This window comes from Camellia sinensis, chromosome 5 (genome assembly GCF_055761805.1).
Source record: "Camellia sinensis isolate YWXY chromosome 5, ASM5576180v1, whole genome shotgun sequence".
Classification (NCBI taxonomy): domain Eukaryota; kingdom Viridiplantae; phylum Streptophyta; class Magnoliopsida; order Ericales; family Theaceae; genus Camellia; species Camellia sinensis.
The window spans coordinates 194219354-194231340 of NC_138965.1; positions in this window are offsets into that span (position 1 = coordinate 194219354).

Genomic DNA, 11987 nt, shown 5'->3' on the forward strand with positions numbered 1-11987 from the left:
GCTAAACCGATGCCGTTTGGTGATATTGGCGCGTTAACACCTCGAATTCAAGTTTCTGAAGGAGTAGTTTACCTAAAGTGAAATCCGGCTCTAACTCCCAAACCAGGAACCCGATTCGAGCCCCGTCTTCTCCCACAAGTCTCTCATGCCTAGGCGGTCGTGTGTGCCAAGTTTCGTGCTAAACCGACCTCGTTTGGTGATTTTGGAGCATTAACGCCTCGAATTCAAGTATCTTAACGAACTAATTTGCCAAAAGTGAAATCCAGCTCTAACTCCCAAACCGAGAACCCCATTCGAGCCCCGCCTTCTCCCACAAGTCTCTCGTGCCTAGGCGGTCGTGTGTGCCAAGTTTCGTGCTAAACCGACGTTGTTTGGTGATTTTGGAGCATTAACGCCTCGAATTCAAGTTTCTTAACGAACTAGTTTGCCAAAACTGAAATCCGGCTCTAACACCCAAACCGGGAACACGATTCGAGCTCCGTCTTCTCCCACATGTCTCTCGTGCCCAGGCAGTCGCGTGTGCCATGTTTCGTGCTAAACCGACGACGTTCGGTGATTTTGGGGCGTTAACACCTCGAATTCATGTTTCTTAAGGAAGTAGTTTACCTAAAGTGAAATCTGGCTCTAACTCCCAAACCGGGAACCCGATTCGAGCCCCGTCTTCTCCTATAAGTCTCTCGTGCCTAGGCGGTCGCGTGTGCCAACTTTCGTGCTAAACCGACGTCGTTTGCTGATTTTGGAGCATTAACGCCTCGAATTCAAGTTTCTTAAGGAACTAGTTTGCCTAAAGCGAAATCCGGCTCTAACTCCTGAACCGGGAAACCGATTCGAGCCCCGTCTTCTCCCACAAGTCTTTCATGCCTAGGAGGTCGTGTGCGCCAAGTTTTGTGCTAAACCGACGCCGTTTTGTGATTTTGGGGCGTTAACACCTCGAATTCAAGTTTCTTAGGGAACTAGCTTTCCTAAAGTGAAATCCGACTCTAACTCCCAAACTGGGAACCCGATTCGAGCCCTGTCTTCTCCCACAAGTCTCTCGTGCCTTGGAGGTCGTGTGTGCCAAGTTTCGTGCTAAACCGACGCCGTTTGGTGATTTTTAGGCGTTAACACCACGAATTCATGTTTCTTAAGGAAGTAGTTTGCCTAAAGTGAAATCCGGCTATAACTCCCAAACCGGGAACCCGATTCGAGCCCCATCTTCTCCCACAAGTCTCTCGTGCCTAGGCGGTCGCATGTGCCAAGTTTCATGCTAAACCGACGTCGTTTGGTGATTTTGGAGCTTTAACGCCTCGAATTCAAGTTTCTTAAGGAACTAGTTTGCCTAAAGTGAAATCCGGCTCTCACTCCCAAACCGGGAACCCGATTCAAGCCCCGTCTTCTCCCACAAGTCTCTCGTGCCTAGGAGGTCATGTGTGCCAAGTTTCGTGCTAAACCGACGCCGTTTAGTGATTTTGCGGCGTTAACACCTCGAATTCAAGTTTCATAAGGAACTAGCTTGCCTAAAGTGAAATCCGACTCTAACTCCAAAACCGGGAACCCGATTCGAGCCCCGTCTACTCCCACAAGTCTCTCGTGCCTAGGAGGTCGCATGCGCCAAGTTTCGTGCTAAACCGACGTCGTTTGGTGATTTTGGAGCATTAACGCCTCGAATTCAAGTTTCTTAAGGAACTAGTTTGCCTAAAGTGAAATCCGGCTCTAACTCCCAAACCGGGAACCCGATTCGAGCCCCGTCTTCTCCCACAAGTCTCTCATGCCTAGGTGGTCGTGTGTGCCAAGTTTTGTGCTAAACCGACGCCGTTTGGTGATTTTGGGGCGTTAACACCTCGAATTCAAGTTTCTTAAGGAACTAGTTTGCCTAAAGTGAAATCCGGCTCTAACTCCCAAACCGGGAACCGGATTCGAGCCCCGTCTTCTCCCACAAGTCCCTCGTGCCTAGGAAGTCGTGTGTGCCAAGTTTCGTGCTAAACCGACGCCGTTTGGTGATTTTGGCGCGTTAACACCTCGAATTCAAATTTCTTAAGGAACTAGTTTGCCTAAAGTGAAATCCGGCTCTAACTCCCAAATCGGGAACCCGATTCAAGCCCCATCTTCTCCCACATGTCTATCGTGCCTAGGAGGTCGTGTGTGCCAAGTTTCGTGCTAAACCGACGCCGTTTGGTGATTTTGGGGCGTTAACACCTCGAATTCAAGTTTCTTAAGGAAGTAGTTTGCCTAAAGTGAAATCCGGCTCTAACTCCCAAACGGGGAACCCGATTCGAGCCCCGTCTTCTCCCACAAGTCTCTCGTGCCTAGGAGGTCGTCTGTGCCAAGTTTCGTGCTTAACCGACGCCGTTTGCTGATTTTGGGGCGTTAACACCACGAATTCAAGTTTTTAAGGAAGGAGTTTGCCTAAAATGAAATCCGGCTCTAACTCCCAAACCGGGAACCCGATTCGAACCCCATCTACTCCCACAAGTCTCTCGTGCCTAGGCGGTAGCGTTTGCCAAGTTTCGTGCTAAACCGACGTCGTTTGGTGATTTTGGAGCATTAACGCCTCGAATTCAAGTTTCTTAAGGAACTAGTTTCCCTACAGTGAAATCTGGCTCGAACTCCCAAACTGGGTACCCGATTCGTGCCCCGTCTTCCCCCACAAGTCTCTCGTGCCTAGGAGGTCGTGTGTGCCAAGGTTCGTGCTAAACTGACGCCGTTTAGTGATTTTGGGGCATTAACACCTCGAATTCAAGTTTCTTAAGGAAGTAGTTTACCTAAAGTGAAATCCGTCTCTAAATCACAAACCGGGAACCCGATTCGAGCCCCGTCTTCTCCCACAAGTCTCTCGTGCCTAGGCGGTCGTGTGTGCCGAGTTTCGTGCTAAACCGAAGTCGTTCGGTGATATTGGATCATTAACGCCTCGAATTCAAGTTTCTTAAGGAACTAGTTTGCCTAAAGTGAAATCCGGCTCTAACTCTCAAACCGGGAACTCGATTCGAGTCCCGTCTACTCCCACAAGTCTCTCGTGCCTAGGAGGTCGTGTGTGCGAAATTTCGTGCTAAACCGACACCGTTTGGTGATTTTGGGACGTTAACACCTCGAATTCAAGTTTCTTAAGTAACTAGTTTGCCTAAAGTGAAATCCGGCACTAACTCCCAAACCGGGAACCCGATTCGAGCCCCGTCTTGTCCCACAAGTCTCTCGTGCCTAGGAGGTCAAGTGTGCCAAATTTTGTGCTAAACCGACGCCGTTTGGTGATTTTACGTCGTTAACACCTCGAATTCAAGTTTCTTCAAGAAGTAGTTTGCCTAAAGTGAAATCCAGCTCTAACTCCCAAACCGGGGACCCGATTCGCGCCCCGTCTTCTCCCACAAGTCTCTCGTTTCTAGGTGGTCGTGTGTGCCAAGTTTTGTGCTAAACTGACGCCGTTTGGTGATTTTGGGGCGTTAACGCCTCGAATTCAAGTTTCTTGAGGAAGAAGTTTGCCTAAAGTGAAATCCGGCTCTAACTCCCAAACCGGGAACCCGATTTGAGCCCCGTCTTCTCCCACAAGTCTCTCGTGCCTAGGCGGTCGCGTGTGCCAAGTTTCGTGCTAAACCGACGCCGTTTGGTGATTTTGGGACGTTAACACCTCAAATTATAGTTCCTTAAGGAAGTAGTTTCCCTAAAGTGAAATCCGACGCCAACTCCCAAACAGGGAACCCGATTCGCGCCTCGTCTTCCCCCACTAGTCTCTCGTGGCTAGAAGGTCGCATGTGCCAAGTTTCGTGCTAAACCGACGTCGTTTGGTGATTTTGGAGCATTAAGGCCTCGAATTCAAGTTTCTTAAGGAACTTGTTTGCCTAAAGTGAAATCCGACCCTAACTCCCAAACCGGGAACCCGATTCGAGCCCCGTCTTCTCCCACAAGTCTCTCGTGCCTAGGAGGTCGTCTGTGCCAAGTTTCGTGCTAAACTGATGCCGTTTGGTGATTTTGGGGCATTAACACCTCGAATTCAAGTTTCTTAAGGAACTAGTTTGCCTAAAGTGAAATCCGGCTCTAAATCCCAAACCGGGAACCCGATTCGAGCCTCGTCTTCTCCCACAAGTCTCTCGTGCCTACGAGGTCGTGTGTGCCAAGTTTCGTGCTAAACCGACGCCGTTTGGTGATTTTGGAGCATTAGGGCCTTGAATTTAAGTTTCTTAAGGAACTAGTTTGCCTAAAGTGAAATCCGACTCTAACTTCCAAACGGGGAACCTGATTCGAGCCCCATCTTCTCCCACAAGTCTCTCGTGCCTAGGAGGTCGTCTGTGCCAAGTTTCGTGCTAAACCGATGCCGTTTGGTGATTTTGGGGCGTTAACACCTCGAATTCAAGTTTCTTAAGGAAGTAGTTTCCCTAAAGTGAAATCCGGCTCTAACTCCCAAACCGGGAACCCGATTCGAGCCCCGTCTTCTCCCACAAGTCTCTCGTGCCAAGGAGGTCGTGTGTGCCAGGTTTCGCTCAAAACCGACACCGTTTGGTGATTTTGGAGCGTTAACACCTCGAATTTAAGTTTCTTAAGGAAGTAGTTTGCCTAAAGTGAAATCCGGCTCTAACTCCCAAACCGGGAACCCGATTCGAGCCCCATCTTCTTCCACAAGTCTGCCGTGCCTAGGCGGTCGTGTGTGCCATGTTTCGTGCTAAACCGACGTCGTTTGGTGATTGTGCAGCATTAACGCCTCGAATTCAAGTTTCTTAACGAACTAGTTTGCCAAAAATGAAATCTTGGTCTAACTCCCAAACCGGGAACCCGATTCGAGCCCCGCCTTCTCCCACAAGTCTCTCGTGCCTAGACGGTCGTGTGTGCCAAGTTTCGTGCTAAACCGACGCCGTTTGGTGATTTTGGGGCGTTAACACCTAGAATTCAAGTTTCTTAAGGAAGTAGTTTACCTAGAGTGCAATCCGGCTCTAACCCCCAAACCGGGAACCCGATTCGAGCTCTTTCTTCTCCCACAAGTCGCTCGTTCCTAGGAGGTCGTGTGTGCCAAGTTTCGTGCTAAACCGATGCCGTTTAATAACTTTGGGGCGTTAACAGCTCGAATTCAAGTTTCTTGAGGAAGTAGTTTACCTAAAGTGACATCCGGCTCTAACTCCCAAACCGGGGACCCGATTCGAGCCCCGTCTTCTCCTACAAGTCTCTCGTGCCTAGGCGGTCGCGTGTGCCCAGTTTCGTGCTAAACCGACGTCGTTTGGTGATTTTGGAGCATTAACGCCTCGAATTCAAGTTTCTTAAGGAACTAGTTTCCCTAAAGTGAAATCCGGCTCTAACTCCCGAACCGGGAACCCGATTCGATCCCCATCTTCCCCCACAAGTCTCTCGTGCCTAGGAGGTCGTGTGTGCCAAGTTTTGTGCCAAACCGACGCCGTTTGGTGATTTTGGGGCGTTAACACCTCGAATTCAAGTTTTTTAAGGAACTAGTTTGCCTAAAGTGAAATCCGGCTCTAACTCCCAAACCGGGAACCCGATTCGAGCCCCGTCCTCTCCCACAAGTCTCTCGTGCCAAGGAGGTCGTGTGTGCCATGTTTCGCGCTAAATCGACGCCGTTTGGGGATTTTGGGGCGTGAACACCTCGAATTCAAGTTTCTTAAGGAACTAGTTTGCCTAAAGTGAAATCCGGCTCTATCTCTCAAACCGGGAACACGATTCGAGCCCCGTCTTCTCCCATAAGTCTCTCGTGCCTAGGAGGTCGTGTGTGCCAAGTTTCATGCTAAACCGACGCCGTTTGGTGATTTTGGGGCATTAAACCTCGAATTCAAGTTTCTTAAGGAAGTAGTTTGCCTAAAGTGAAATCCGGCTCTAACTCCCAAACCGGGAACCCGATTCGAGCCCCGTCTACTCCCACAAGTCTATCGTGCCTAGGCGGTCGCGTGTGCCAAGTTTCGTGCTAAACCGACGTCGTTTGGTCATTTTGGAGCATTAACGCCTCGAATTCAAGTTTCTTAAAGAAGTAGTTTGCCTAAAGTGAAATCTGGCTCTAACTACCAAACCGAGAACCCGATTCGAGCCCCGTCTTCTCCCACAAGTCTCTCGTGCCTAGGAGGTCGTCTGTGCCATGTTTCGTGCTAAACCGACGCCGTTTGGTGATTTTGGGGCGTTAACACCACGAATTTAAATTTCTTAAGGAACTAGTTTGCCTAAAGTGAAATCCGGCTCTAACTCCCAAACCGGGAACCCGATTCGAGCACCGTCTTCTCCCACAAGTCTCTCGTGCCTAGGAGGTCGTGTGTGCCAAGTTTCGTGCTAAACCGACGCCGTTTGGTGATTTTGGGGCGTTAACACCTCGAATTAAAATTTCTTAAGGAAGTAGTTTGCCTAAAGTGAAATCCGGCTCTAACTCCCAAACGGGGAACCCGATTCGAGCCCCGTCTTCTCCCACATGTCTCTCGTGCCTAGGCGGTCGCGTGTGCCAAGTTTCGTGCTAAACCGACGTCGTTTGGTGATTTTGGAGCATTAGGGCCTTGAATTTAAGTTTCTTAAGGAACTAGTTTGCCTAAAGTGAAATCCGACTCTAACTTCCAAACCGGGAACCTGATTCGAGCCCCATCTTCTCCCATAAGTCTCTCGTGCCTAGGAGGTCGTCTGTGCCTAGTTTCGTGCTAAACCGATGCCGTTTGGTGATTCTGGGGTGTTAACACCTCGAATTCAAGTTTCTTAAGGAAGTAGTTTCCCTAAAGTGAAATCCGGCTCTAACTCCCAAACCGGGAACCCGATTCGAGCCCCGTCTTCTCCTACAAGTCTCTCATGCCTAGGCGGTCGTGTGTGCCGAGTTTCGTGCTAAACCGAAGTCGTTCGGTGATATTGGATCATTAACGCCTCGAATTCAAGTTTCTTAAGGAACTAGTTTGCCTAAAGTGAAATCCGGCTCTATCTCTCAAACCGGGAACACGATTCGAGCCCCGTCTTCTCCCATAAGTCTCTCGTGCCTAGGAGGTCGTGTGTGCCAAGTTTCATGCTAAACCGACGCCGTTTGGTGATTTTGGGGCATTAACACCTCGAATTCAAGTTTCTTAAGGAAGTAGTTTGCCTAAAGTGAAATCCGGCTCTAACTCCCAAACCGGGAACCCGATTCGAGCCCCGTCTACTCCCACAAGTCTCTCGTGCCTAGGCGGTCGCATGTGCCAAGTTTCGTGCTAAACCGACGCCGTTTGGGGATTTCGGAGCATTAACGCCTCGAATTCAAGTTTCTTAAGGAACAAGTTTGCCAAAAGTGAAATCCGGCTCTAACTCCCAAACTGGGAACTCGATTCGAGCCCCACCTTCTCCCACAAATCTCTCGTGCCTAGCCGGTCGTGTGTGCCAAGTTTCGTGCAAAACCGACGCCGTTTGGTGATTTTGGGGCGTTAACACCTCGAATTCATGTTTCTTAAGGAAGTAGTTTACCTAAAGTGAAATCCGGCTCTAACACCCAAACCGGGAACCCGATTCGAGCTCCGTCTTCTCCCACAAGTCGCTCGTACCTAGGAGGTCGTGTGTGCCAAGTTTCGTGCTAAACCGACGCCATTTGATAATTTTGGGGCGTTAACAGCTCGAATTCAAGTTTCTTAAGGAAGTAGTTTACCTAAAGTGACATCCGGCTCTAACTCGAAAACCGGGAACCCGATTCCAGCCCCGTCTTCTCCCACAAGTCTCTCGTGCCTAGGAGGTCGTGTGTGCCAAGTTTCGTGCTAAACCGACGCCGTTTGGTGATATTTGGGCGTTAACGCCTCGAATTCATATTTCTTAAGGAAGTAGTTTGCCTAAAGTGAAATCCGGCTCTAACTCCCAAACCGGGAACCCGATTCGAGCGCCATCTTCTCCCACAAGTCTCTCGTTCCTAGGCGGTCGCATGTGCCAAGTTTCATGCTAAACCGACATCGTTTGGTGATTTTGGAGCATTAACGCCTCGAATTCAAGTTTCTTAAGAAACTAGTTTGCCTAAAGTGAAATCCGGCTCTCATTCCCAAACCGGGAACCCGATTCAAGCGCCGTCTTCTCCCACAAGTCTCTCGTGCCTAGGAGGTCGTGTGTACCAAGTTTCGTACTTAACCGACGCTGTTTGGTGATTTTGGGGCATTAACACCTCGAATTCAAGTTTCTTAAGGAAGCAGTTTGCCAAAAGTGAAATCCGGCTCTAACTCCCAAACCGGGAACCTGATTCGAGCCCCGTCTACTCCCACAAGTCTCTCGTGCCAAGCAGGTCGCATGTGCCAAGTTTCGTGCTAAACCGACGTCGTTTGGTGATTTTGGAGCATTAACGCCTCGAATTCAAGTTTCTTAAGGAACTAGTTTCCCTAAAATGAAATCCGGCTCTAACTCCCAAACCGGGAACCCGATTCGTGCCCCGTCTTCTCCCACAAGTCTCTCGTGCCTAGGAGATCGGGTGTGCCAAGTTTCGTGCTAAACCGACACCATTTGGTGATTTTGGGACGTTAACACCTCGAATTCTAGTTTCTTAAGGAAGTGGTTTGCCTAAAGTGAAATCCGGCTCAACTCCCAAACCAGGAACCCGATTCGAGCCCCGTCCTCTCCCACAAGTCTCTCGTGCCTAGGCGGTCGCGTGTGCCAAGTTTCGTACTAAACCGACGTCGTTTGGTGATTTTGGAGCATTATCGCCTCGAATTCATGTTTCTTAAGGAACTAGTTTGCCTAAAGTGAAATCCGACTCTAACTCCCGAACCGGGAACCCGATTCGAGCCCCGTCTTCTCCCACAAGTCTCTCGTGCGTAGGCGGTCGCATGTGCCAAGTTTCGTGCTAAACCGACGTCGTTTGGTGATTTTGGAACATTAATGCCTCGAATTCAAGTTTCTGAAGGAACTAGTTTGCCTAAAGTGAAATCCGGCACTAACTCCCAAACCGGGAACCCGATTCGAACCCCGTCTTCTCCCACAAGTCTCTCGTGCCTAGGAGGTCGTGTGTGCCACGTTTTGTGCTAAACCGACACCGTTTGGTGATTTTGGGACGTTAAAACCTCGAATTCAAGTTTCTTAAGGAAGTAGTTTGCCTAAAGTGAAATCCGGCTCTAACTCCCAAACCGGGAACCCGATTCGAGCCCCGTCTTCTCCCATAAGTCTCTCGTCCCTAGGAGGTCGTCTGTACCAAGTTTCGTGCTAAACCGACGTCGTTTGGTGATTTTGGGGCGTTAACTCCTCGAATTCAAATTTCTTAAGGAACTAGTTTGCCTAAAGTGAAATCCGGCTCCAACTCCCAAACCGGGAACCCGATTCGAGCCCCATCTTCTCCCACAAGTCTCTCGTGCCTAGGAGGTCGTGTGTGCCAAGTTTCGTGCTAAACCGACGCCGTTTGGTGATTTTGCGGCGTTAACACCTCCGATTCAAGTTTTTTAAGGAAGTAGTTTGCCTAAAGTGAAATCCGGCTCTAACTCCCAAACCGGGAACCCGATTCGAGCCCAGTCTTCTCCCACAAGTCTCTCGTGCCTAGGCGGTCGCGTGTCCCAAGTTTCGTGCTAAACCGACGTCGTTTGGTGATTTTGGAGCATTAATGCCTCGAACTCAAGTTTCTTAAGGAACTAGTTTGCCTAAAGTGAAATCCGACTCTAACTCCCAAACCGGGAACCCGATTCAAGCCCCGTCTTCTCCCACAAGTCTCTCGTGCCTAGGAGGTTGTCTGTGCCAAGTTTTTTGCTAAACTGACGCTGTTTAGTGATTTTGGGGCGTTAACACCTCGAATTCAAGTTTCTTAAGGAAGTAGTTTCCCTAAAGTGAAATCCGGCTGTAACTCTAAAAACGGGAACCCGATTCGTGCCCCGTCTTCTCCCACAAGTCTCTCATGCCTAGGAGGTCGTGTGTGCCAAGTTTCGTGCTAAACCGATGCCGTTTGGTGATTTTTGGGCGTTAACAATTCAAATTCAAGTTTCTGAAGGAAGTAGTTTGCCCAAAGTGAAGTCGAGCTCTAACTCCCAAACCGGGAACCCGATTCGAGCCCCATCTTCTCCCACAAGTCTCTCGTGCCTAGGCGATCGCGTGTGCCAAGTTTCGTGCTAAACCGACGTCGTTTGGTGATTTTGGAGAATTAACGCCTCGAATTCAAATTTCTTAAGAAACTAGTTTGCAAAAAGTGAAATCCGGCTCTAACTCCCAAACCGGGAACCCGATTCGAGCCCTGCCTTCTCCCACAAGTCTCTCGTGCCTAGGAGGTCGTGTGTGCCAAGTTTCGTGCTAAACCGGCGCCGTTTGGTGAAGTAGTTTACCTAAAGTGAAATCCGCCTCTAACTCCCAAACCGGGAATCCGATTTGAGCTCCGTCTTCTCCCACAAGTCTATCGTGCCTAGGCGGTCGCGTGTGCCAAGTTTCGTGCTAAACCGACGCCGTTTCCTGACTTTGGGGCGTTAACACCACGAATTCAAGTTTCTTAAAGAAGTAGTTTACCTAAAGTGAAATCCGGCTCAAACTCCCAAACCGGGAACCCGATTCGAGCCCCGTCTTCTCCTACAAGTCTCTCGTGCCTAGGCGGTCGCGTGTGCCAAGTTTTGTGCTAAACAGACGTCGTTTGGTGATTTTGGAGCATTAACGCCTCAAATTCAAGTTTCTTAAGGAAGTAGTTTGCCAAAAGTGAAATCCGGCTCTAACTCCCGAACCGGGAACCCGATTCGAGCCCCGTCTTCTCCCACAAGTCTCTCGTGCCTACGAGGTCGTGTGTGCCACGTTTTGTGCTAAACCGACGCCGTTTGGTGATTTTGGGGGCATTAACACCTCGAATTCAAGTTTCTTAAGGAACGAGCATGCCTAAAGTGAAATCCGACTCTAACTCCCAAACCGGGAACTCGATTCGAGCCCCGTCTTCAACCACAAGTCTCTCGTGCCTACGAGGTCGTGTGTGCCAAGTTTCGTGCTAAACCGACGCCGTTTGGTGATTTGGGGGCGTTAACACCTCGAATTCAAGTTTCTTAACGAACTAGTTTGCCAAAACTGAAATTCGGCTCTAACACCCAAACCGGGAACACGATTCGAGCTCCGTCTTCTCCCACATGTCTCTCGTGCCCAGGCAGTCGCGTGTGCCATGTTTCGTGCTAAACTGACGACGTTCGGTGATTTTGGGGCGTTAACACCTCGAATTCATGTTTCTTAAGGAAGTAGTTTACCTAAAGTGAAATCCGGCTCTAACTCCCAAACCGGGAACCCGATTCGAGCCCCGTCTTCTCCTATAAGTCTCTCGTGCCTAGGCGGTCGTGTGTGCCAACTTTCGTGCTAAACCGACGTCGTTTGCTGATTTTGGAGCATTAACGCCTCGAATTCAAGTTTCTTAAGGAACTAGTTTGCCTAAAGCGAAATCCGGCTCTAACTCCTGAACCGGGAAACCGATTCGAGCCCCGTCTTCTCCCATAAGTCTTTCATGCCTAGGAGGTCGTGTGCGCCAAGTTTTGTGCTAAACCGACGCCGTTTTGTGATTTTGGGGCGTTAACACCTCGAATTCAAGTTTCTTAGGGAACTAGCTTTCCTAAAGTGAAATCCGACTCTAACTCCCAAACTGGGAACCCGATTCGAGCCCTGTCTTCTCCCACAAGTCTCTCGTGCCTTGGAGGTCGTGTGTGCCAAGTTTCGTGCTAAACCGACGCCGTTTGGTGATTTTTAGGCGTTAACACCACGAATTCATGTTTCTTAAGGAAGTAGTTTGCCTAAAGTGAAATCCGGCTATAACTCCCAAACCGGGAACCCGATTCGAGCCCCATCTTCTCCCACAAGTCTCTCGTGCCTAGGCGGTCGCATGTGCCAAGTTTCATGCTAAACCGACGTCGTTTGGTGATTTTGGAGCTTTAACGCCTCGAATTCAAGTTTCTTAAGGAACTAGTTTGCCTAAAGTGAAATCCGGCTCTCACTCCCAAACCGGGAACCCGATTCAAGCCCCGTCTTCTCCCACAAGTCTCTCGTGCCTAGGAGGTCATGTGTGCCAAGTTTCGTGCTAAACCGACGCCGTTTAGTGATTTTGCGGCGTTAACACCTCGAATTCAAGTTTCATAAGGAACTAGCTTGCCTAAAGTGAAATCCGACTCTAACTCCCAAAC